Below are 24891 nucleotides of genomic sequence, written 5' to 3' on the forward strand. Positions count from 1 at the left end.
CAAGGACCTATTGTATAGCACATGAAACTCTGCTCATTGTTATATGGCAGCTTGAATAGGAGAGGAGATTGGGGGAGAATGGATACATGTACATGTATGTCTCTTTGCTGTTCACCTGAAATTATCACAACAATGTTAACCGGCTATACTCCAATGCAAAATAAAAAACTTAAAAAAAATAAATGAAAAAGAAAAAAAAGGGTGGATCTTTATTTGCGATCTAGTTAAGTTTTGAGAATGTTCTGTTTGTATTTAAAAAATAAAAAACCTATTCTCCATTGGGGGGGTGCAAAGATATGTGTGGTTATATTACATACATCATTTAAAATGATTTTTAATGGTATAGATGCTTCTGCAAGAGATACCAGTTTCTCCCCACCTACAGTTCAAATAATTGCAAGGTCTCAATGCCATTTCAAAAACCTTTGACAGAAAAAGAGAGACTTGTTTCTACATTTCCACAAACGTACAGTCACAGGGAGGATGCGGGGAAGCTGTCAGAATCTGATAAGAAAACTAAACAATAAATAATAAGACCTAAAAACGAGTGTAAATAGTATTGATCCCACCACAAAATGGCTTGGTGACCTTGGACAAGTCACTCCTCAAGGTTTCTATTTCCTTCTCTCTCAATGGGAATGGTCACACCTGTGCTCCCAACTTGACGAGGTTTGTCAGGAGAAGCCAAGAGGTAAGAAACATGAACATAAAGTAATAAATAAAAAATATTAGCAGAGGTTGCTAATATTTCGATACAAGATAGAAGATAACAAAATGTAAAACGGCCAACTCAGACTCCAAGGTGCTCATTTTCTATTGGTTCCCTTCCCTGGCCCCAACACCTTCAGGTTCCTTTGAGGACACCTTCCTCCTGCTTGGAGAAACCCCCGCCCAATTGTGTGAGTCTCTCTGTTCGTTGCAAAGGCAGGCAGCTTGGAACCTACTGGAAGCGCTTTGTGGAGGGAGCAGAAACCTGCCCGCAGCTAAAATTCGCGCTTCAGCACAATGAGACCGAGCAAGTACGGTGTCTCTTCCTTAGGCTGTGGGGGTTGACTGGCAGCTGTTGCCCAAAGACTCGTCAATCAAAGGACGCTTTCGCCCCGGACTCCCCCAGGTCTTGAGCATAGTCTCAGCTACGGAGATATTTGGGCTGGAAGCTTCAAGGGCCTCTGAGATCTCATCCAGCAATCGCGGCATTCTGTCTAAGCACTATGGTGTTCGGCATGAGGGTTATCAGGGAGGATGCTCCTCACGGTCCCGCGCCTCCTGGGGAAGATAATTGAGCGCCGAGAGCACGAGCGCTGGGTTCGGTGCTGCCGGAGCCTCTGCGGTGTGTGTGGGCACCCAGCCTCCTCCAAGCCCTCTCTCCCCAAACTGCCTTCCTGCCGCAGTCCGGGCCCAAATTAATTCTCTTCCCTGAGCACGATCCTTCCGTTTCCCGATGGGATCCAGCCTTTCAACCATTAACCTCCCAGCTACGGGGAGGAGGGGACGTGCAGGATGGACGGAGTGAGGGGTGGGAGGCATTTTGCACGTTCAGAGGCACCAAAATTAACTGCCAAAGCTAAAAGAGTCTTTCTTCCGTTTCTGACAGACGAATGCAGCGGGATGCCTGCTGGGCCGACTGCCGCCCCGGCCCGGAGCCCTGGGTTCACTTCGCAGCCTGCTGCAGAGTTTCAGACCGCAGTACTCAGCATCCACCGGGCTTTGCCCCCTTGCCGAAGTCTGCAGATCGATAGATGCTGGGCGTAGGCTTTTCCCTAGGCTAAAGCCCCAAAGCTCCCACCTTCACCTTCTATTTATTTGCCCGCTCCCACCACTACCATCGAAGTACGTGCCCCTCTGGTAGTGTTGGCGCTGAAACCCGAGCAAGGGAAAGGGCGCCTCCCCATCCCCTCCTCCCCATCCCCGCCGCGACTCGGGGTTTTACTGCGGCAGCCGGAGGTGACAGCTACGCCTGAGCCTCCTCCGTTGCTCTCAGAGCCCCGGCTTCCCCAGCCTCCGGAAAGCGCCTCCTTCTGAGAGGCTGGCCCTAGAGAAGTGCTAACGTGCTGCAGGAAACCAAATTTAAAAATGTAGAAGTCGCTGGGCTGCATTCCTCCGAGGACGAGCCTGATCGCCCAGGACCGAGAGTGGCAGCGTGTGGGAAGTTGGGACCGTAGGCAAGGGGGGAGGGGAGTGGTGCAGCCGGCATTCCCTCTGAAAGGAGTCGCTGGGAGCAGCGACCGGTTGGACACAAGTTTGCCTGGGAGTGTTTTCCTTTCGTCAATAATTAATCACCGGAATCAGGCTGACAGAATTGGAGTTTTAGCAATAGTGCAGAGGGCGGGGCCGAACACCTAACTCCCGGAGCTTTGAGGTGCCCAGCGCAGTAGGAAGCTCGCAGCAGTTGGGGAGGAGCCAAAGCGCTGGCGCTCACCTAAGCCGCAGGAGATATACCCAACCCAACCGGGAGGTAAGCATCTTCCAAATACATGCTTGAACGGTAACGTAGCTTTTAAAGGATAGAATTCCTGTCTTTAGAAGGAATAATAATACCGAGCCATAAAGCAATGTACCAGCTTATTATTTAACTGCACTAAAAATTTTAAGAATTGAATGGGTTTTTCCATTTGCCTTTAACTATGTTAGAAACTAAGATGTTTCAGTCAACAGAAGCCAAACTTTACTACTGAAACTTTCGCAGCCAAAAGAAGAGAAAATTACTTTGTTAATTACTTTTGTTTTTTATCTTTGTATAATGCAGTAACACTATTCAGAGAAATGTCATTGGGTGTTGCTTGATTTCATTCTTAAATATTTTGTTCATCTTGTTTTATGTTTTTATACAATACTTTTTGCCCATAAGCTAATTGAGGCAATAATACACACAAGTCAATTGCCCCCAAAGTAAAGAATTTCCAACAAGGGATACATTTTAACATTTTATCATGATTATTAAGCTGTATTGCTGTTTGTTTTAGTGGACAAGTCTTGTCTGACTCTTTTGCAACCCCCTGGACTGTAGCCCACCAGGCTCCTCTGTCCATGGGATTTTCCAGGCAAGAATGCTGGAGTAGGTTGCCATTTCCATCTCCAGTTAAGCAGTATGTATTTTCTTTTTCTTTTTTTCTTTTTTTTTTTTTTTTTGGTCTTTTAATGGGTTTTAGTCTTTTTTTTTTAATTTTATTTTTACTTTATTTTACTTTACAATACTGTATTGGTTTTGCCATACATTGACATGAATCCACCACGGGTGTATACAAGCTCCCAATTCTGAATCTCCCTCCCACCTCCCACCCCATATCATCTCTCTGAGATGATTAAGTGACCACTTATAAGTAACTAGACTTCTAAACCCAAGGAGAAAAGTACATATAGATAACTTTGACAAGGGGGTAAGGATATGGCATAATGAATGGATGGAAAAGAGTTTAGATATGAGCAGAGATTCTAGATCTGTGTCAACTAAAATGACATTCAACTGATTGGCAATTAACATATGAACCCAGCCCTTGATCAAATAAAGAATTTGAAGAATTATTAACTTTAAATTTTAGCCCTAAAACTACAAATAAATGCACCAAGAAAGTTGGGGCAGTTGTTTTCCTATATGACTTTGTGGTCTGGTAGTTCTTTTGAATTAAATAAATGTTAAGAAATGAATGATTATTTTTGCTTGTGAGTGCTATAGATTAGTGTGTAAAATTAATGAAGTTTTAATAACTTAATTTTCACTTCTGAATTATTCCTATACTTATTAAAAGACATCTTTTTATTGTTATTTTTAATTGGTTTTTATTGGAGGATAGTTGCTTTACAGTGTTGTGTTAGTTTCTGTTGTAGAGCAAAGTGAATCAGCTATAACTCCTCTTTTTTGGATTTCCTTCCCATTTAGGTCCCCACAGAGCACTGAGTAGAGTTCCCTGTGCTACCTGTGTTATCTATTTTATAAGTTGTTGTTTAGTTGCTCAGTCGTGTCTGATTCTTTGCTATCCCATATACTGCAACCCACCAGGCCCCTCTGTCCATAGGATTTCCGAGGCAAGAAGTAGTGTATATATGTCAGTCCCAATCTCTCGATTCATCCAATCCCCCTCTTCCACCCCTGGAATCCATAAGTCTATAAAACAGGAATCATTTTGATGATTGTTTCAATGGCTGTTGATGGTTTTACTCATCGATTACTAGAGCAACAGCAAACATGTGAAATGTACTATCACCCTCATTACCCAAAGATTTCTATACAACTATTTGATAACAACAAATTAACAATGGTTTGCCAGCCAAATTCATGGGCATTCTAGAAATGTAGTGGATATAAAGTTGAAAGTCAACCAATCCTCAACTTCAATTAGCTTTCTTAATCCACTGTTTGTAAATTTGCAAATACGTAAAAACTGTCCTTTGTAATTCTATATTTACTGGGCTTTTATGTCAGCATAAACTATTTTACTACCAAGTATACAAGATGGAAAATCTTCATTAAAAATTATCCAGATGGGACTCAACTTCCAGTATGGTGGTATGAGGAACTCTGTAAACCTACCCTTTCTAGCAAAACAACAATAACTTTAAAATTACTGTTGAAAATTGTACATAAACAACTATTTGGTCTCTAGAAATTGTCCTGAGGAAATAAAACAAATGAAGAAAACTTTGTTAAAGACAATCTATTAAGTTTCAGTAAGAACAGCAAGAGCTTGGATTCTGAGCTACAACCCACTTCCTTCACCAACTCTACCTGGACATGATTGGGCTCTACTCTGAGGGGGAGTGCAGCCAAGAACACTGGGCTCACTTTCAACCTAGATCACAGTTGAGGGCTATGTTATGTCCCGAGAAAATAGGCCACCAGCATCTCATCCACCACCAGGATTGCAGAAGCTCTATTTTAGTTAAGAGCAAGTGAACGGTCTGAGGCTCTCTTCTTCCAACCATCCCCCATTCTTAAGGCAAAAGAGACAAAACTCAACAACTAAAATAGAACTAACCCATTTTACAATGGGCAAGGGACTTCAGGTATTTCTCTAAAGAAGGTGGGTAAACAACCAATCAACAAATGAAGAGGTGCTTACCATCATTAGCCATTAGGGAAATAAATATCAAAAACACATGATACCACTTTATACCGACCAAAAAGACTCTAATCAAAAAGAAAGATAATAACAATTGTTGGAGAGGGAGTGGAGAAATTAGAACCAGCATATATTGCTGGTGGGAATATAAAATGAGTGAGTTGCTGTGGAAGATAGGTTGTGAATTCCTCAAAAAACTGAAATTTACCATTATAGCCTAGCCATACAACTCATATAATTTCACTCCTAAGTATTATCCAAGAGAATTGAAAATCTAGGTCCATGTAAGAACTTGTGCACTGATGTTCACTGCAGCATTACTTATAATACACAAAAAGAGACCATAACTAAAGTATCCATTGACTGGTGAATGGATAGATAAAATGTGATATGGAATGGAATAATGGAATATTATTCAGAAACGAAAAGGAAAAGATATGTACCACAACATGGATGAACACCTAAGACTATACTAAGTGAAAGACCATATATTGTATAATTCCATCTATATAATATGTCCACAACAGGCAAACCTAGAGACAGAAAGTAGATTTTGTGTGTGTGTGGTTAAGTATGACTGAAGGAGGGGAGGGGTGAAGTTGAGCAGGAATGGGGAGTTACTGCTAAAGGGTACAAGGTGTCTTTATGGGCTAACAAAAATGGTCTAAAACTGATTAGTAATGGTTGCATAACTGTCAGTATACTAAAAACCACTGAATTGTGTGCTTTGAGTGAACTGTGTCATGTTTTAATTATATCTCTTTATTGAGCTGTTTTTAATAAATTATACAAGGTATTAAAAGAATATATAGGTTCAGAATTTGGAGTTCATGAATCTTCATGTACCACCAGACCAATAGTTTACATGAACCTCTTTCCTAAGGGCCACATTGAAATAGATGAAATAATTGAGTGATACACGTGATACAAATGTGATTTTCAGCCTTGGAGAAGGAAATGGCAACCCACTCCAGTGTTCTTGCCTAGAGAATCCCAGGGTCGGGGGAGCCTGGTAGACTGCTGTCTGTGGGATCACAGAGTCGGACATGACTGAAGTGACTTAGCAGCAGCAGCAGCAACACGCCTGCCCAAGCTTTTCTCTGTTTTGAAATGTCAAATGTCTTTAATGCAGTCCTATAGAGAACTGGTTTGCAATACCCTAACTTTTTAAACTCATGCACTCATTAGATTAACACAAGTTCAGTGAGACCAGTCCTTCATCCTGTTTCTAGAGAAGTCTAGTCCTTTATCAGTTCTTCAGGCCAGTTGTTGAGAGAAGCCACACTAGGTGAGAGAAGGAAGGAGGGTACCTGAATCTCAGCCCAAGTGTACTTGTCTGCCACTTAGACAACCCCAGTTTCACTTACACTAGAATGGCTCAGAAGTAGAAGTCTTCAGGAGAAAGGAAGAGCTGGGGCAGCCACGATAGTGCTCAGAGCACACTGACATGTCACTGCTAGGAAGCATCTCTAGTGGTTTTAACAATCTCAAATATAGAAGATTCCAATAATTAATATTCTCCTCTACTCAACTTCTATATTTTGAGTTTCTATAAACTACCTGATCCTGTACTAAAAGCCATAGAATTGAGATAATGTTTTGTTAAAAAATGGGAAGATAAAATTAGTGAGTCTGAGTTTCAGAGGGGTAGTCACTAACACCTGAACTTGTTGCCAGGAACAGGTATGAGCACACTGAGCCGAAGCATACCCTTAGCTTTAGGGATTCAAGCAAATCCACCTGCATCAGGAAACCTCAGGATTTTCCATTCTCACCAGGTCAAGCTTATCCTTCCATATATCTGTTTAGAAGAGCATACCATGCTGATGAAAATGGGTTCCACGCAATTTTTGACCATTGAAGGTTTTATAGAGATCATATTGTCATGTTTTGTCAGATTTCTATAAAATAGTTTTAAATGTCCAACCAAATGTCTATAAATTAAATCCATGAAAAATCTGATTGTAGTTATGATTTATTAATATTGCTTTGATCAGGATTAATGATTCTTTTATTCAGCATATTTATGGTGCATCTACTCTGTACCAGGACAATTCTAGGCCCTGGATGAGTAATAAAACAGACAAAATTCCTACCCTTAAGAAACTTAACATTCCAGAGGGGCTGCCATATAAATATGTAATTTTAAGTGAATTATACAGTGCATGAGTAGGAGATAAGGGCTCTGGAGAAAAATTAAACAGGGAAGGGAACAAGTTACAATTTTTAACTGTGGCATCAGGCTAGGAAGTACAGTTATGTAATTAGATAATATAAAGATCATGTATGGGATGGGCCATGAGGATTACCTGCTCCAAGTTAATTTTTTTCCCCCGGGAGCTTCATTTCCCCTTCCTGTCAGCATTGTTTTATTACCTTGAATTTACTGCTGTTTCACCAAAGAAAATATTACATTAGCCCTAACATTCCAAGCAAGCACAAGGAAGACAGAACTTCTTGCCTTTTTTAAAGAACTACAACCCAAATAAACACCGCCTTATGACAACAAAAATTCTTGTTAAGGAAAATCATTAGCCTGGTCTTTCAGTTTCTCCTGGCCTTTCTCTCTTGCTGTGCCCTGGATCCCTTTTTTTTTTTTTTTTTGTCACCCTGCTTTTTTTTTTTTAAATTTTAATTTTTACTTTATTTTACTTTACAATACTGTATTTGTTCTTATAGTCTGTAAGAGGATTGTGTGGTCAATGATTAAGAACCACTTTCCCAAAGTTAACACCTTTTGAAAGAGTGAAGAGACTACAGGAGAGTTTGAGTGGAAGAAAAATTTCCAGGCCTCTCTGGAAAGGTGAAAAGAGAATAGATCTTTCAGAACTATAGAACATAGGAACCCCACTGATCAACTGGAGAAAAAGGAAAAAGCAACCTGCTTTCCCAGACCAACCCACAGTCTCTCCTCAGGATTAAAGATACCTGAGATATCTGATATTTGATACTTAAAAGATACCTGAGAACACACTGTTCTAGTAAAATATAATGGGTGTGGCAGCTTGCCTAAAATAGGACTTAGAAAATGGCTTAAAAGGGATCAGGGACTTGATTATTTTTTTAAGTCAAAAGGGAACATTTATTTTAGGCTTGGATGAAAAGTGTTTAAGAGTCAAGTTAGAAATAAATCAAAAACCTCCTGTTGTAATGGAGTCGTTATGGAGCATTAGAATTCTCATTTATTTAGTAAAATATTTTAATTGAGCAGCCACCATGTGTCAAGTTCTGGGGGAACAACACAGGCCTTGCTTCAAAGACCTTTCTTTCAGGTTCCCTTATATGCCCCTTGTTACAAAGTAGTCAGAGCACACAGTGATGAGGACAAGAACTTTTTGACCTGCCTGTCCTGACACTGGTTCCTAGTGTAGATTAGAGCCTCCTTCCATGCCCCAGAGTACCCTCCACTTCCCTGTCTTAGCACCTATCTCAGTGCATGGGATGCCTGTGTAACTGTCTCTCCTCCTCTCTAAAAAGTGGTCTGAAGAGAGTATGTCAGTGTTATTCACAGTTTATATATCCCTAGTACATGCTTACTGAATATCTGACTAGATGGACGGATGGATGGATGATTTACCAGAGGTGTCTGCCAAGAGAGGCAGTCTGGAAGAATAGTAGTTAAGAGTGTGTTCTCAACATTAACTGTGAGACTTTGGGTCAATATTTAAGTTTCTCAGTGCCTCAGTTTCCTCATTTGTAAAATGGATATAGAAATAGTACCTCTGGTACAGTGTTGTTTAAGTGAACTAAGGTAATACATATAAAATTCTGAGACATAAGTTGCTCAATAAATATCCACTATTATTACCAGTACAGAATGGTGGTTTCCTTGGTGACCATTGGCTATCCAAATATCACATCCCTGCCCTTTTGGCTCCATTATAAGCTCAAAGGATGTCCATTAGGGCTAAAGTTATCACTTTGGGTTCAAGATCTCAGAAAAGATTAAAAGGAGAATTTGGAAATGAATATAAGTAGAAATTGAACAAGAAAATTAAAAAAGGGAAAGTGCTCAAGATGGCATGTCCAAAGCAATTTTTCTGGGGCAGTAATACCTCTGCTTCTCTCACATCCACCAGCCAACATGCCGATTCATCTCTGTTCTAGAACATACTTGTGCCTCATAGGATGTCATGCCCAATAAATATCAGTAAGTGTTTACTGATGCAGAAGAAGAAAGAAAAATGGGAAAAATTTTTATTTGAAGTCAAGACTTATCTAAACCTAAGAGTGTTATATAATCGTTTTTGTTTCTTTTGAAAGTTTAATAATCTTTTTTGCGTGAGATCTGTAGTCAGGATTATCTTGGTACTTCTTCAAATACTGTGTTTATTACCTTCTAAATAAGGTGAAATGCCAACTTGTAACTGTCTGTGGAAATCTAGTAATTTTAATGTTTCCCTCTACTGCTATTAAAGAGAATTCTTTTGGCCTCTTCCCCAGTCATAGGGGAAATCTCTCTCTCTCTCTTTTTTTTTTTTTCATCTTCTCCTAAGAGCAAACTGATTCTCCTTTATTAACTCATCCATTTAAGAGTAATTTTTAAGTAAAACTAGCTTAGAGTCATTTTATGGATAGAAAAAAGTTAGAGTAAGAATTTGTAACAAACCCTGATACTTCAATTACCAACTCTTTATTCCTTGAGGCTGCAGATATTTTACTCCACAAGGGAAAGCTTGGTCATTAAATTTTTAATAGGATATCTTATTGCCTAAAACTTTAAACAAAGGAAAAATCAATCAGGTTGGCCTAGTTCTGATCTTGATGGGCAGGAAAATCATGTTATAATTCAGGACAAAAAAGTGGTTCTACAGGTTTCCTCCATTTAGGAAACCCTGATGCAAATGTAAAATAAATGATATGGTACCCCTCCCCATGACCTACTGGGTGAATTCTTTCTCCCAGACTCATGAGAGTCACCATTTTACCCAGTTACATCATTTGTGCTTTATGAGTTCAAAAGAGTCACCTAAAAGGACTCTCTTGGGAGAAGCAATAAAATGCATGTAGAAAATAAGAGGAACAAATAATATTCTGATAAAACTTACCATCTTTGAGCCATTATTAAAACCAGGCTCCATTAAGTATCATTTACCAACGTTGTGTAATCTTCACAACACAGAAATAACTAATCATCTCTGTGTTACCAACACTTAACTGATGTTTATAGAGGTTAATCAATATCCTGAATATCACATGACAGCAAACTCCAGTTTGCCAATTTCAAAATCCATATCCTCTTATTATGGAAAAAAATTAATGAAGCAAATCATTCTCCAATGGGATATTGAATTCTGTTATGGAAATAGCACCTTAGATTTGATGAAAGCTTAGTGATCTCTTCTTCAACCCTTCCTCCTGATTCTTAGCAACCCCCAGAAGGTATTATCCAGATTCTGTGAACAGTTCCCTAATGGAATTCTCACTACTTCAATCAGCTAGCCCTTTCCCCTTTAGATTACTCTTACTGTTTAAAGTTTTTCTTGAGTTTTTGTTTTTGCCTTTGGCCGTGTCACACAGCTCATGGTATCTTAGTTCCCTGACCATGGATTGAACCCAGGCCACCACAGTGAAAGGGCTGAGTCCTAACCACTGGACCACCAGGGAATTCCCCAGTTTTTCTGAGATTAACCTCTGAAAACAATAAAACAATTCCAAACCTTTCCCTCCATTATAGCTTATAACACCATTTAAAGTCTCTTAGATCTTTTAAGACTTCCATGATCCATTCCTTCCCCTCAAATCTTCTTGCAACCTCTCCTGTTGGAAGCCTTCCAGATTTTCTCCATCTGGCTTCCTGAGGACACGGTCAGCTTCCTGGAGTGACTGTTTTCATCAGATGGAAGAAGGATGCTAACCAAAGCCAAGAGCTGTGGCCCCCTTTTCTTATCTGTGGCACAACAATTCTATAAATATAAAGAATATTGGTGCTATGGTCTGAATGTTTTCCCCTCAAAATTCATATGTCAAATCCTGACCCCCATAGGAGATGGTATTAGGAGGTGGGTCCTTTGAGAGGTGCTTTAGTTGTGAGAATGGGATCTTCATGATGATATTAGTGTTCTTCGGGCTCTGGAGTGATCCCTTGTCCCTTTGACCAGCCAGAAGGTAGCAACTAGGAGTAGAAAGAAGACTTGGCCAGAACACGACCACACTGGTGCCTTGATCTTAGACTTCCTAGTCTCCAGACCCATGAGAAATGAATTTCTGTTATTTATAAGTCACCTAGTCTATGGTATTTTGTTATAATAAATCAAACAGACTAATTCAATTGGATCACTTCTTTGTAAACCATTTCACGACACTATTGGTTCATAATGAACTTGAAGTCAAATAAAATTCCTTAGTCTTTATTATTTGAATTGATTGTGGTCCACATTTTCCCCTATCTTATCCTTGGACAATTAACTTTTTGAACTGAAGAACAAGACTTTGTATTTTTCTCAAAGTTTTACCGTTGGTCATTCTTAGGACTCTGTAATCAACTAAGTCTTTTATAACTCCATCCCATAACTCTTGTTCATCTGCAAATTTGACCACCTATACTTTCTCTGGGCTGGATGAAGTCTGGAATCAAGACTACATGGAAAAATACCATAACCTCAGATATGTAGATGACACCACCCTTATGGCAGAAAGCAAAGAACTAAAGAGCCTCTTGATAAAAGTGAAAGAGGAGAGTGAAGAAGTTGGCTTAAGCTCAACATTCAGAAAACTAAGATCATGGCATCCAGTCCCGTCACTTTGTGGCAAATAGATGGGGAAACAGTGACAGACTTTATTTTTTGGGGCTCCAAAATCACTGCAGATGGTGACTGCAGCCATGAAATTAAAAGACGCTTACTCCTTGGAAGGAAAGTTATGACCAACCCAGACAACATATTAAAAAGCAGAGACATTACTTTGCCAGCAAAGGTTTGACTACTGGTTTTTCCAGTAGTCATGTATGGAGGTGAGAGTTGGACTATAAAGAAAGCTGAGTGCCAAAGAATTGATGCTTTTGAACTGTGGTGTTGGAGAAGACTCTTGAGAATCTCTTGAACTGCAAGGAGATCCAACCAGTCCATCCTAAAGGAGATCAGTCCTGAATATTCATTGGAAGGACTGATGTTGAAGCTGAAGCTCCAATCCTTCGGCCACCTGATGTGAAGAACTGACTCAGTGGAAAAGACCCTGATGCTGGGAAAGATTGAAGGTGGGAGGAGAAGGGGATGACAGAGGGTGAGGTGGTTGGATGTATCACCGACACAATAGACATGAGTTTGAGTAAACTCCGGGAGTTGGTGATAGACAGGGAGGCCTGGCATGCTGTAGTCCATGGGGTCACAAAGAGTCGGACACGACTGAAGTGATACTTTCCCTGACATAATTCAGATGGACAAAAATGCTACCATGGTCAGGACAAGATGCAGAGCCCTAGAGCTCATCACTAAAGTCCTACTCATCACCATCTTTATAAATGCTTCACCAATTATAATACAATTTCACAAATATCATTTCATTTAATTCTTATAATTCACCTGTGAAAAAATATTATCATCATTCTATTGTGCTTGTGCTCAGTCATGTCTGACTCTCCATAGCCCCATGGACTGTAACCTGCCAGGCTCCTCTGTCCATGGAATTTTCCAGTCAAGAATACTGGAGCATGTTGCCAGGTCCTCCTGCAGGGGATTTCCCAACCAGGGATTGAACTCTTCTGTCCCTTCTGTCTCCTGCATTGGCAGGCAGATTCTTTACCACTAGCACCACCATTCTGTACACGAGGACAGAGCTTCAGAAAGACTATCTGACTTGCTAATAAATGACAAAATAGGAAACAAACCTTAGAGCTTCTGTCTCTGCTTCTGGTGTTTTTTCAAAGATGAATGTTTAAATACAATGATTAACCTAATCTTTTTCCTTTTCCCCTCATATAGATATCAACAGAGACTAATTAAAATTATGAAATATTTTTATTTTCTATAAACAAAGTCTAGTGTTTTTGTTTATAGAAAATATAGAAAACCCAGAAACCTAGTGTTTAAAGCAGATTAAAAGCAGTCTACTCCAATATAAGTGAGGTGGGGGCTCTTAGATTTTCTCTCTTTGTCCCACCTGGGGCCTCCCTTTAACCCTGCCATAGATAGTAATGTGGCACCTTATAGTCCTCAGAGTACATTTGGAAGTCACTAGTCAATGGCATGTCCTCAAACTGTAACCTCTAAAATAAATTTTAAAATAAGGCTGGTTTCTGATACCTTGTTTTTATTAATAAAATACATTCTAGAATTCTATGGGAGATCATCTCTCTAAGGTTTAAAGACCTTTTATATAGAATAGAATTGTTTTAAAGTTTGAAGTCATCTTTGAGTTTGTTTAATTCAAATCTTAATTTCACAGATGAAGAAACTGCAACCCAGAGAGGAGAAGTAATATACACAGAATCATTCTCCAGGGGAAGCAAGGACAAGAAACCAGACCTGGACTCTCCTAGGTAGGTAGATTCTTCTGGTTATATCAGGGAGTATTGTTTTTAGAAATCTGCCTGTTTTCCTTACAAGATGACATCTTTAACAAGATGAAGTTTCTGGTTCTCTCTTAAGCAACCGTGAGACATTTACGATATATTTGATTTTACAAAGGCACTTAGATGATATATAGGACTGAAATGTGCAGTTAGCTTTAATAATGAGGCTTTGAAACAGTGGTTCTTAACTTAGAGATATTACAGGCTCCTTTGAAGTGGGCTTCTCTGATGTCTCAGATGGTAAAGAATCTGCCTGCAAGGCAGGAGACACAGGTATGATTCCCTAGGTCAGGAAGATCCCCTAAAGAACAGAGTGGCTACGAACTCTAACATTCTTGCCTGGAGAATTCCATGGACTGAGGAGCCTGGCGGGCTACTGTCTATAGGGTTACAAAGACTCAGACATGACTGAGAGACTAGCACTTTAAAATGGATATCAAAAAAATGTTTCTGCAAAACTTGAAAACATTTCAAGAGGTTCATAGATTCCACATCCTCTCCCCTCACACACAGCAAGTTATTGGCTTCCTGGTTAAGAACCTCTGGCCAATTCTAGTACAAGTGCCAAGATAAGGATTACATAGCACCAACTACTATCTTATTTATGGGTCTGCTGGTTAAAGCTGCTCTGTTTCTGCATCCTTCATTTTTTATTTAAATGGATCAGTGTCTTATCCTGGAAGACTTCTGATACAAGAAAGGAATAAATGTTTCAATAAGTTCTCAGTTAACCAAATTAAGAGAGAAATTTGATAAAGACATTTTTATACAAAATGTTAATGAAAGTAAGGCTGGTCAATGTTCATATGGGACATTCATTTTCTTTCAACTTGTTTTTTTAAGAAAGAAATAAAAGGAAATGGAGTAGAAAAAACCTTGACTACCACTGGCCACATACCCACTTTTATTAAATCTGTTTTGTAGTGGTTTAGTTTCTAAGTCGTGTTTGACTCTTATGACCCCATGGTCTGTAGCTCACCAGGCTCCACTGTCCATGGGATTTCCCAGGCAAGAATCTCCAAAGTTCACACATTTTGCCTTGAAATGATCTCATTCTCATTTATTCTTTGCCTGGTATTCATAGCCTCAGCAATAATATATTAGTATAGCATATAATAATCGTAACAGTTAATATTCATTTAGGCCTTCTTTCTATGTTTTATTCTAAATATTTTACACCTTTTAATATTCCCAGAAATTGTATGAATGAAGTTCTATTATCAGTCCTTTTTTTCCAGTAGAGGAAATTGAGTCTGAAGGATTGAGCAACCTAGCCAGGGCCAAACCCAGACAGGATCCAGAGACAGGGCTCATTAACACTCCACCCTGCCTCTTGGCAAGATTCTCATGTGGATTCTCACCCAGCTCCTCACGTGGTTACTGTGAGACTTTGGGCCTCAGTTTCTTCATCATAAAATAGGAATCATTTAAGTTAAACATTTAGCCAGTACCTGCCACAGTGCTGCTTAATACATGCTGTTTCTGTTCCCTAAAGAGAATTCCACATGATACGATTCTCGTACCTTCAAGGAAGAGATCTGAATTCATTTCCTAGGACTGCTGTAACACTGGACCACAATGTCGGTGACTGAAAGCAAGAAAATTACCATCTGATAGTTCTGGAGGCTAGAAGTCAGAAATCAATATATCAGCAGGGCTGCAATCCCTCTAAAGACCCTAGGGGACATTCTACTTTTCTTCTTTCAGCTTCTGATGGCTTATTGGCTTATGGCTACAAAATTCCAATCTCTGCCTGTCTTCGCTAGCCCTTGCTTCCATGCCTTTCTTCCGAGGACGCTCGTCATTGGATTTAAGACTGACCTGGGTTATCTAAGATGAGCTTTTTCAGAGATCTATAACTTAATTACTTCCACAAAGACACTTTCCCCAAATAAAGTTATATTTACAGGTTTCTGGATGTGGATGTATCTTTTGCAGGGTCACCATTCAACCTACTACAATATCTTAACCCAAATATTTTTCTGTCTTGGCAGATTTCCTCTGGTATTCTTGACAAACAAGCCCATATTTTTTCAAAGAGGGCAAAGAACGTTTCATCTCATCCAGTTTGAGCCTATAGTTAAATTGGTTACAAATCTATTGGTTGAAATATTTTTCTTTAGTTGCCATTAGCCTTCTTGAGAATCAACAATGTTCTTTGGAAACAAACAACTGTTACTTATTTAGAAGAATAATCTTAGAGTTCAGCCCTTTACTGCTTTTCACTAGAAGCATGCAGGTACCCATGCACCTGGGAGCAGCTAAAGGAGAATGAAGCCAGCATAATATGTCTATACCATTCTGCCCAGAAGGATGAGGAATCCACTGGGCTAAATTGTTACTGATGCTTTTTTCTTTCAGTATCTCACTTAAGTAACTCACTTCTAAGTATCAAATTACAAAATCTAATTAACTTAATTGCCTAAAAGCAGTGATGTCTTGAGGTAACTCTTATTACTCCTGCCCCTCCATTCTCAACTCTCCCTGTCCCACCCTAGAAAATGACCTACACTGCTAACCAACCCGGTAGGGAAATCTCCCCTGAGCTGGGGGTTAGCAGAGAGAACACCTCGACAATGCTGTATCTATCTCCATGAGCCTTGAAGTCAGCTCAGCTCTCAGTTCGTTTTCTTAAAAGCAGTGATAACTGAGATACCAAAGCAATTCAGGTGAGGGTAGTAAAAGGGCACTGAAAAAAAAAAAAAAAAACCAGTAAGACTGTGTTACTGTTCTCACAAAAAAATCACACCTATGCGAGTTCAATGTTCAGTTCAGTTCCGTTCAATTCAGTTGCTCAGTCGTGTCCGACTCTGCGACCTCATGAATCACAGCACGCGAGGCCTCCCTGTCCATCACCAACTCCTGGAGTTTACCCAAACTCTTGTCCATTGAGTCGGTGATGCATCCAGCCATCTCATCCTTGGTCGTCCCCTTCTCCTCCTGCCCTTAATCCCTCCCAGCATCAGAGTCTTTTCCAATGAGTCAACTCTTCGCATGAGGTGGCCAAAGTATTGGAGTTTCAGCTTTAGCATCAGTTCTTCCAAAGAACACCCAGGACTGATCTCCTTTAGAATGGACTAGTTAGATCTCCTTGCAGTCCAAGGGACCCTCAAGAGTCTCCTCCAACACCACAGTTCAAAAGCATCAATTCTTTGGCACTCAGCTTTCTTCACAGTCCAACTCTCACATCCATACATGACCACATAAAAAACCATAGCCTTGACTAGACGGACCTTTGTTGGCAAAGTAATGTCTCTGCTTTTTAACATGCTATCTGGGATGGTCATAACTTTCCTTCCAAGGAGTAAGCATCTTTTAATTTCATGGCTGCAGTCACCATCTGCAGTGATTTTGGAGCCCAAAAACATGAAGTCTGACACTGTTTCTACTGTTTCCCCATCTATTTCCCATGAAGTGATGGGACCAGATGCCATGATCTTCGTTTTCTGAATGTTGAGCTTTAAGCCAGCTTTTTCACTCTCCTCTTTCACTTTCATTAAGAGGCTTTTTAGCTCCTCTTCACTTTCTGCCCTCAGGGTGGTGTCATCTGCATATCTGAGGCTATTGATATTTCTTCCAGCAATCTTGATTCCAGCTTGTGTTTCTTCCAGCCCAGAGTTTCTCATGATGTACTCTGCATATAAGTTAAATAAGCAGGGTGACAATATACAGCCTTGACATACTCCTTTTCCTGTTTGAAATCAGTCTGTTGTTCCATGTCCAGTTCTAACTGTTGCTTCCTGACCTGCATATAGGTTTCTCAAGAGGCAGATCAGGTGGTCTGGTATTCCCACCTCTTTCAGAATTTTCCACAGCTTATTGTGATCTACACAGTCAAAGGCTTATTGAACTCATCACCAAAAGCTTTTCAGACAATGCAATAAGATGTAAAGAATAAGCCAGAAGAATGAGGAAAAGAAAGAGGAGGAGGAAGAAGGACAGAAAAATAAAAGCAATTGAATGTTTTATGAGTAAATCTATTCAATGTCATCCAAAAAATTGCCCCCAAAGGACCAAAAAAAAAAAAAAAACCAAAAAAAAAAAAAACCCAGAAAATTAGTATTAGAAAATACTATTGGAAGAGTCTTGGTTGACCAACTGCTTATGCAACCAGATTTCCTTTGGCAGAACACTGGGAACAAATGCTTAGCAAGTATGCTTTTGACAAATCAATATTGTAGTAACTCACCTTCCTTGCCTTCAGATCTTCCTTGGGAAAAAAGTCTTCTATATCTGAAGACACATTGAATATAATGGCAATAGGCAGGGATGAGACAAAGGCTTGATTTTTTGTACTCCAGGCTTCTAGCTCCTAAGGAAACTGAGTCCTTAGAAATGAACAGTAAGCGGGTATTTCCTTTACCAAAGTATAGGTTTGATGGTGAAGACCTGGGGATGAAAAGAGAAAATCAGAATCATTATGATGCACATGGCACATAGTTGCCAGTAAAGGGGTCTATAATAACAGTAGAAAAGTAATAGCTTCAGTCAAATGGTTTAGCCACTTTTCCGCTTACTTTTAAATATTCTGGGTTTGGGGGTCTTATGAGCCCCTTATTTCACAGTCTTGTCAAAAACAGGTAAGCATATCACAGAATTTATAATTCCCACAAGTACTATAGGAAATTAAACTATGAAAATTTCACAGATGCCAAGAATCAACCTAAATAGATCAACCCTCCTCTCAGAAGATTCTTTGCATTTCAGCAGTTTCCAATTTTACTCTTATATCCTGAAAGCCAAGGAGAGGAAAACCCCAGTTGGGACCTTAAAATGATTATTTGAAGATATTTTAGGGTTATTCATTTGTTCAATTACAGATGGTCCATCCAAGCAATTTTGCTAGACAAGTAGTGCCCCACTACAAATTGAGACTCTCAATGACTTTTAAAAGATATTGTTTTGAGTATTTTTAATGTATTTTGCAAAACTGCAATTTCATACCCAATAAACAAGTCCCAATTTCTCCCTTTCTCCAGCCCCTGGTAATCACTATCCTACTTCGTTTGCTTGAGTTTGACCACTCCAGATATCTCAGATAAGTGAAATCATACAGCATTTGTCTTTTTATGACTAGTTTATTTCACTTGGCATAATATCCTCAAGGTTCATTCTGGTTACAGTATGTGTCACCATTTCTTTACTTTCTAAAGATAAATAATATTCCATTGCAGGTATGTGCTATTAATACATTTTGTTTATCCATTTAGACATTTGGATTGCTTTTTGGCTATTGTGAATAATGTGCTTTAACATGTGTGTACATTTAATGACATTTAAAAATGACTGTTCATGTCTTTAAGTCAACTGTTAGTGTTGTAGCTATATTCACGTTTTACTTCTAAAAACAAAAAACAAATTGGTAAGCTTTGGAAACAATATCTGCAGAAGGAAAATACAACCTAGAAGCTGTATTTTTTCCTTCTTTCCTTAGGGTAACAGGGTTTTTCTCTCTTTTTTTTAAATAAAACAATAAAGTAAAGAGGTTCATCCTAAGAAGTGACATTAGAGTTAAAAAGTTGGTCCAGAAGTCCTACTCTCCATTCCCAAGTTAGCAGAAATAAAGATACTTTCCCTGTTTCTTTTTTTGAGAGGCTTTTTTTTTTTTGTCCTCACATGGCTTGCAGAATCTTAGTTTCCTGACCAATAACAATCCAGACATGGTGAAATCACACCATCCTAACCACTGGACCATCAGGGAATACCCCTTGCCCTGTTTCTATATGAGTCGATGACAGGATACCAGGAATCCCTATATCATCCCCTATTACAAGTTTCTCTTCCTATTCATAACATCTATTCAGCATTAATATACGTACTGTTTTTTTCTTGGTTTTAATATGTGCATCATCTTTTTAATAGCCACGTGACATTGAAATTTATCTAATCTGAATTTTGTATCTCCTAAATGATTACGAAATTTTCTTTTAAAGTGAAATTCCAAATTTCCTTTCCCAGAGAGAAGTCCTTCATTCATAAATTCCTCTAGAGTCTGTGATAAAATGCAAAACAGCAAGGACTGCTTTGAAATTAGTATTTCAACACACACTGTGTTGCCCAGTGGCCTCAGTTGATAGTTGGACTAGAAATACGTGTTTTCTATTGTTTTGCTTTTGTTGGTCTTAATGGAAATTGGAAGCCAAAAGTTTGGTTCCACAAAAATACTCTACTCTTGTGTATTAGTCAAACTAACACCATACCTACAACAACTGGGCTAAATTGTTGTCAAGACTTTTTCCTCTTAGTATACTATTTCAGCAACTCACTTCTAAGTATAAGACTATAATACTGAGTAACTTAGCTGCCTAAAAGCAGAAATATGCTTCAACTAAAAATTGTTTATTTCTTCCTCTTTGAGGAGTCTATAAATTGTCCATCTAATTCATGAAAGTATAAAGAAAGTTCCTTAATTGCCCTATAGTTATTTGATTTGCTTCTCACAAACTTTTAAGTTTTTTTGTTTTTGTGTTTTAAAGCTCCCTCTGAAGACCTGGACTTCAAATCCATCACTTCTGGTCTGATATCCAATATTCACCTTGGTATCTGACTTGCCAAAGGGTGACTGGAGAGTATTTTAAGATGAAAAGGAAATTCTCCAGAAAATGTTAAGCAAAAATAGAACCTTCTGTGGGATACAGAAAAAACTGGAGTCACCCACAGAAAACTTAGAGCCAAACTTAGAGGAAGTCAATAAACTATTGTTATGTCTGATTCTTACACAGACACAATGTGAGCTTTTTCCTTTAGTAATACAAATCTGTACCTCTGTCAATCAAATTGTGTTCATGTAAAGAAGCAGTCTGTGGTTAGGTCCCTGAGATATGAACAATGACACAAGCTTATGCAACACACAGTCCACACAATGGTACGTGGTGGCCCTGCCCAAACACATCTAAAAATTATGTGAAGATTATAACACCTTTCAAGTAATAGTTTGTGGCAATGACTATATACATGTGTTGTTTTATTACAATTTCTTAATGTACTAGGCAATTCATCTAGCAAACATAAATAGGAATGAGGTTTTTTCCCGAAGCACTCCATTGCTGAGATGAGCATTATAGACTATTCTATGAAGAATCTTTGACTCTAAATTATGATTTAATAAAATCTTGCAAAAAGTTTAAAGTTGTACCAATCCACAAGGTACAACAACAAACATCTATTACTATGACTCTTAAAAATATTCCTGAAGAACTCACAAACTATGCCTATATTCCTTACTACATCACTGAGACAGAGAGAAAATTACCAATTATCTCCATTTCACATAGAGAGGCTGTGACACAGAAAGCCTTTGGAACTTTCTCAAAGACACAAAATAATGAATGAATTAAGAGAAATAAAGAGAAAAAGAGATGAATAGAAAAAAAAAAGCTGTAATACACTTCAGGTCTTTAGATGTTTTCATCTGGAATTATTCCCATTAGAACCACTTTTCTACCTACCAATCTTAAACTGTTATTCACCTAGAATACTCCCTTGTAAAAAGTCATTTTAATGGGATTTAAGACAACTTTATAAGTGTTTTTATCTCCCCCACAGAGTCCATGAACTTTGAACAGTACTGGAAAACTAAAAAGCATTTGTCATAATAAAAAAAATTAGTACCAACTCCCTTCCATCTTACAAAAAAACAGATTACACTGAATTTGACAGTACTTAGAAAACAATATGTCTAAAACTCATTGCCTGAAAGCAGATAATGAGAATTCATAAGTTCCTTTTATGTGCCCAGATTGTGCTACAGAAATATTAAATAAGTACAAGTGTGGTCCCTGTGCTCCACAACCTTACAATTTAGTAAGTCAGTCAGTCAGTCAGCCAACCAGCTCATGAGCTGGTGTATAAGTATCCCACATTCCAGACACTGGGGATAGAGAGATGACTGTGGCTTATCCTCAGTATTTAAAGACCTCATAGTGTAATGGGGAAACATTGTATTGAATATGTGGGTAATTATAATACAGCATAATTGCTACAATGGTAACCCATAGAAGAAAGCAATATACATTTCTTGGGAAAGGTAGTCTTCTGAGAATGTTTCGTAGAAGAGATAATATAGGAGCTACATCTTGAAAACCAATAAGATTTTCTCTAAAAGAAAAAATATTTCTAGAAAAGTAAGCAGGTGAACATAGAAGCTTAAGAGTGAATGGCATTTAGCAGGAAAGTTCAGAGAGGTGGAGGTCTTAAATGAATGTTTCATTTCATAGAAAATGGAGAGCTATTGAAGGGTTTCAACCAGAAAAATAAATCTGTTATTTTAGAAAGTTAATTCCAGCAACAGCATGGAAGAGTGTAAGGTGAAAAGAAGACAAGTGGTAGATGGGCTATTACATTAGTCCAAATAAGAGATGGAGAGAGTCCACAGTACTGCCCAAGAAAATTTTTTGCAGTGATGGAAATATTCTGTATCTGTGCTGTCCAATATGGTAGCCATGAGCCACATGCGGCTACTGAGCACTAAAATTTTAAATTGCCACATGTCACTAGTGTTTGCCAAACTGGACAATGCAGAGACATCTTGAGTTAAACCTTAAAGGAGAGTTTTTCCAACTGCAGGGTGCAATTGGTGGGTTAAGAAATTGATGTGGTAGGGAGTTCTCCGGTGACCCAGTGGTTAGGATTCTGGGCTTTCATTGCCATGTCCCAGGTTGGATCCCTGGTCAGGTAACTGAGATCCTACAAGCTGTGCAGCACAGCCCCCCAAAAATTGATGTGGTAGTTCACAATTGGTATTTTGTAATGAATGAAGACAATAACACAGAAGACAGCAGAACAGAAATGAATGGAGTAGAACAGAATAGGAAATAAAATGTCAGCATGCACTGAAGAGTATTCTTTTGAGAGATGTTTATTTCAGTTAAAGGTATGTGTATGTCTGTGTACCACGGATCACAGTGTAAAGTGTACTTTTCTTCTATATTGTGTTTGAAAATGTTTGAAAGTCAGTCTTTTGTGGAAGGCTATTATTTAGCTACATTCAGAGTTATGAGGAAGAGATTTCCAGAAGGGAAAGACAACATAAGCAAAATTCACTGGAGTTTGGAGTAAGGATAACTGGATGTTTTAGGACTTTTTTTTTTTTTTTTTTTTTTTTTTGCTGTTGTTAGAATATTAGAATATTTAGAACATTTTTAGACCTACAGAAAAATGAGACAATAATACAGTGAATTACCATATGCCCTGCACTCAGCTTCTGCTATCAACATCTTACATTAGTATGACATGTGTTGCAATTAATGAGCCAGGGTTGATGTGCTATTATTAAAGCCAGTACATTACTCAAATTTACTTTGTTTTTAGCTAAAATCCTTTTTCTTTTTTCAGGATTCCATCTAGGCTAAAATACTACATTTAGTTGGCATGTTTCCTTAGACTGCTTTGGGCTGTGACAATTTTTCTGTTTTTGCCTGTTTCTGATGACCTTGAGAATTTTAAGTGCTAAGAATTTTAAGGGCAGGCTTTTTGTTAGAGGCTCTTCTGTTGAAAATTTGCCTGGTGCTTTTCTCATGATTAGACTGAGGCTGTGAGTTTGGGAGAGGAAGACAGTAGAATAGTGCTATTTTCATGCCATGATATCATGGATACATACTGTCAGCCTGAGTTATCACTGTTGATAGTGGCCTTGATCAGCTGACTGAGCTTATCAGTCTCCTCCTCTGTAAATTTACTCGCTTTTATCACCACTTTTCACACTGTAGTCTTTGGAAGGAAATCACTCTGCTCCTTCTCTAAATGAATTAGTTAATTAAAGGAAGGCTTCAACTTGAGTCAGTCATATTGAGCTCTTTCTAAAGAAAGCTACTTCCAAGTACAGACACAATCTCTTTTTAGATACAGCATCTCCCTCTGCGGCAGCAGGCAGGATACTTTTCCCACTTCTCAGGTTTTCAGGTTCCAAATATGAAGCACAGAAAAAGCTGAGTGATTGATGTAGAATTCCAAAATAAGTTGGGAAGGAGCTAGCCCACGATCAATTGTAGATCCTTCTGACTTTTCTCTTTAGCCCCAGATTCTGACATTTTAGAAGGCGATTTAAACCAAAATGTGTTAGGTCCCACACCCACCTAAGGAGGGAAGATTCATTTTTAGCCAATGTTTAGAGAGGAAAATCCCTTTCTTAGAAAATCCAATCATTTGGAGTCCTTTCTTAAGGCAGAGGAGGGCTGCAGGATCAAGTCTTTTGCAGTATTCCCAAGGTAAACACCACCCTGACAAATCATCAAGTACTCATCTTTCATTGCGGTTGCCTAACTTTTTACCACTTCCATTCCCATGGAGAGGGCCAAAACCAGAAAGCCTCCTGAGCAAGCCCAGCCTCTACTTTTGTCCCCACCCTGAAGGTTCCTTTAACAGTGTTCTCATTTCGTGACTCATGTATTACATGGGTTTATGAGAGCATATGGTTGTTTTTTTTTAATTGCTCTATTTATTCTAACCTTCTTCTCTGCTCAGGCCAGAAGAAAGTTTTGTCCCTGGCTAATGTGGATCCCACATCCCAGGACTTTTCCCTCTCATTGTGAGAGACGAGATTAAAACTTACCTTTCCTCACTGTATACAATCTAGTGAGAGAAAAATCACTCAGTGATCATATTCAGAAATAAAAAAAATCATTTGGAAATTAAAAATAGCCACTAACTCTCCAATCAGTTATGATATAACTTCTTAGCGGAATTCCAAGTCCTGTTTTCTACTGTCACTGTGTCCCCATTCATTCCCTGGGTTCCCTGCAGGAATCTCTCTCTCCCTCTGGTTCCCGAGACTCTCTTAATCATTCTCTGATAATCTTTCTCCCAGCTTTTTCTCCCCTCAACTTGGCAAAACTCTACTTTGGCTCTTTTATCCATGCTAAGTTGTACACTGCTAATAGGAACCTTGGCTTTTGCCAGTTCCCAGTAATATCTGCAATAAGTGGGCATTCAGACCTTTATATGACTGGAAGAGAATCTGGGGTTTCAGGAGTCTTGAGTAAGAGAAGAGTAGAATCTGGGGAAATTGAGAGAAGGTGGGGCTGAAGTTCTTCCAGATACCTACACACTTGATACCAATGTCCTTGCTCAACTTTGAATCTTTGAAGATCACAGAAACCCTCCACTGGAATGTCTACTTCCTTCATCCAACATCAGTTCACAAAACACAGGGTATTCACCACCTGGAATAATCTGGTCACTTTAATTCGGTTTGACAAACCAATTTGACATCAAGCAGTTTAATATCCATTTAATGTTTAGCCTCATAGGCTTGACCCTTTTCTTTAAAATTAATGACTGGGTCTAGGGGATTCTACAGTCCATCCAGCCACTAACATTCTAGGATTC

The 24891-nt window shown here is 38.9% G+C and overlaps 1 protein-coding gene across 2 annotated transcripts in view; it reads left to right on the plus strand.

The window, feature by feature from the left end:
• The window catches only part of SPTSSB (serine palmitoyltransferase small subunit B), a 30759-nt gene continuing 6802 nt past the window's right edge, over positions 935–24891 (plus strand). The window contains exons 1-3 of one of the 2 annotated variants that reach the window (XM_018048163.1): positions 935–1019; positions 1595–2455; positions 13440–13533. The gene's annotated coding sequence lies outside the window, so the exon portion shown is untranslated. Of the gene's footprint in view, positions 1020–1594; positions 2456–13439; positions 13534–24891 lie in introns of those variants that run through there. The other variant, XM_005675373.3, reaches the window with a different exon arrangement.

This window comes from Capra hircus, chromosome 1 (genome assembly GCF_001704415.2).
Source record: "Capra hircus breed San Clemente chromosome 1, ASM170441v1, whole genome shotgun sequence".
In the NCBI taxonomy this organism is placed as follows: domain Eukaryota; kingdom Metazoa; phylum Chordata; class Mammalia; order Artiodactyla; family Bovidae; genus Capra; species Capra hircus.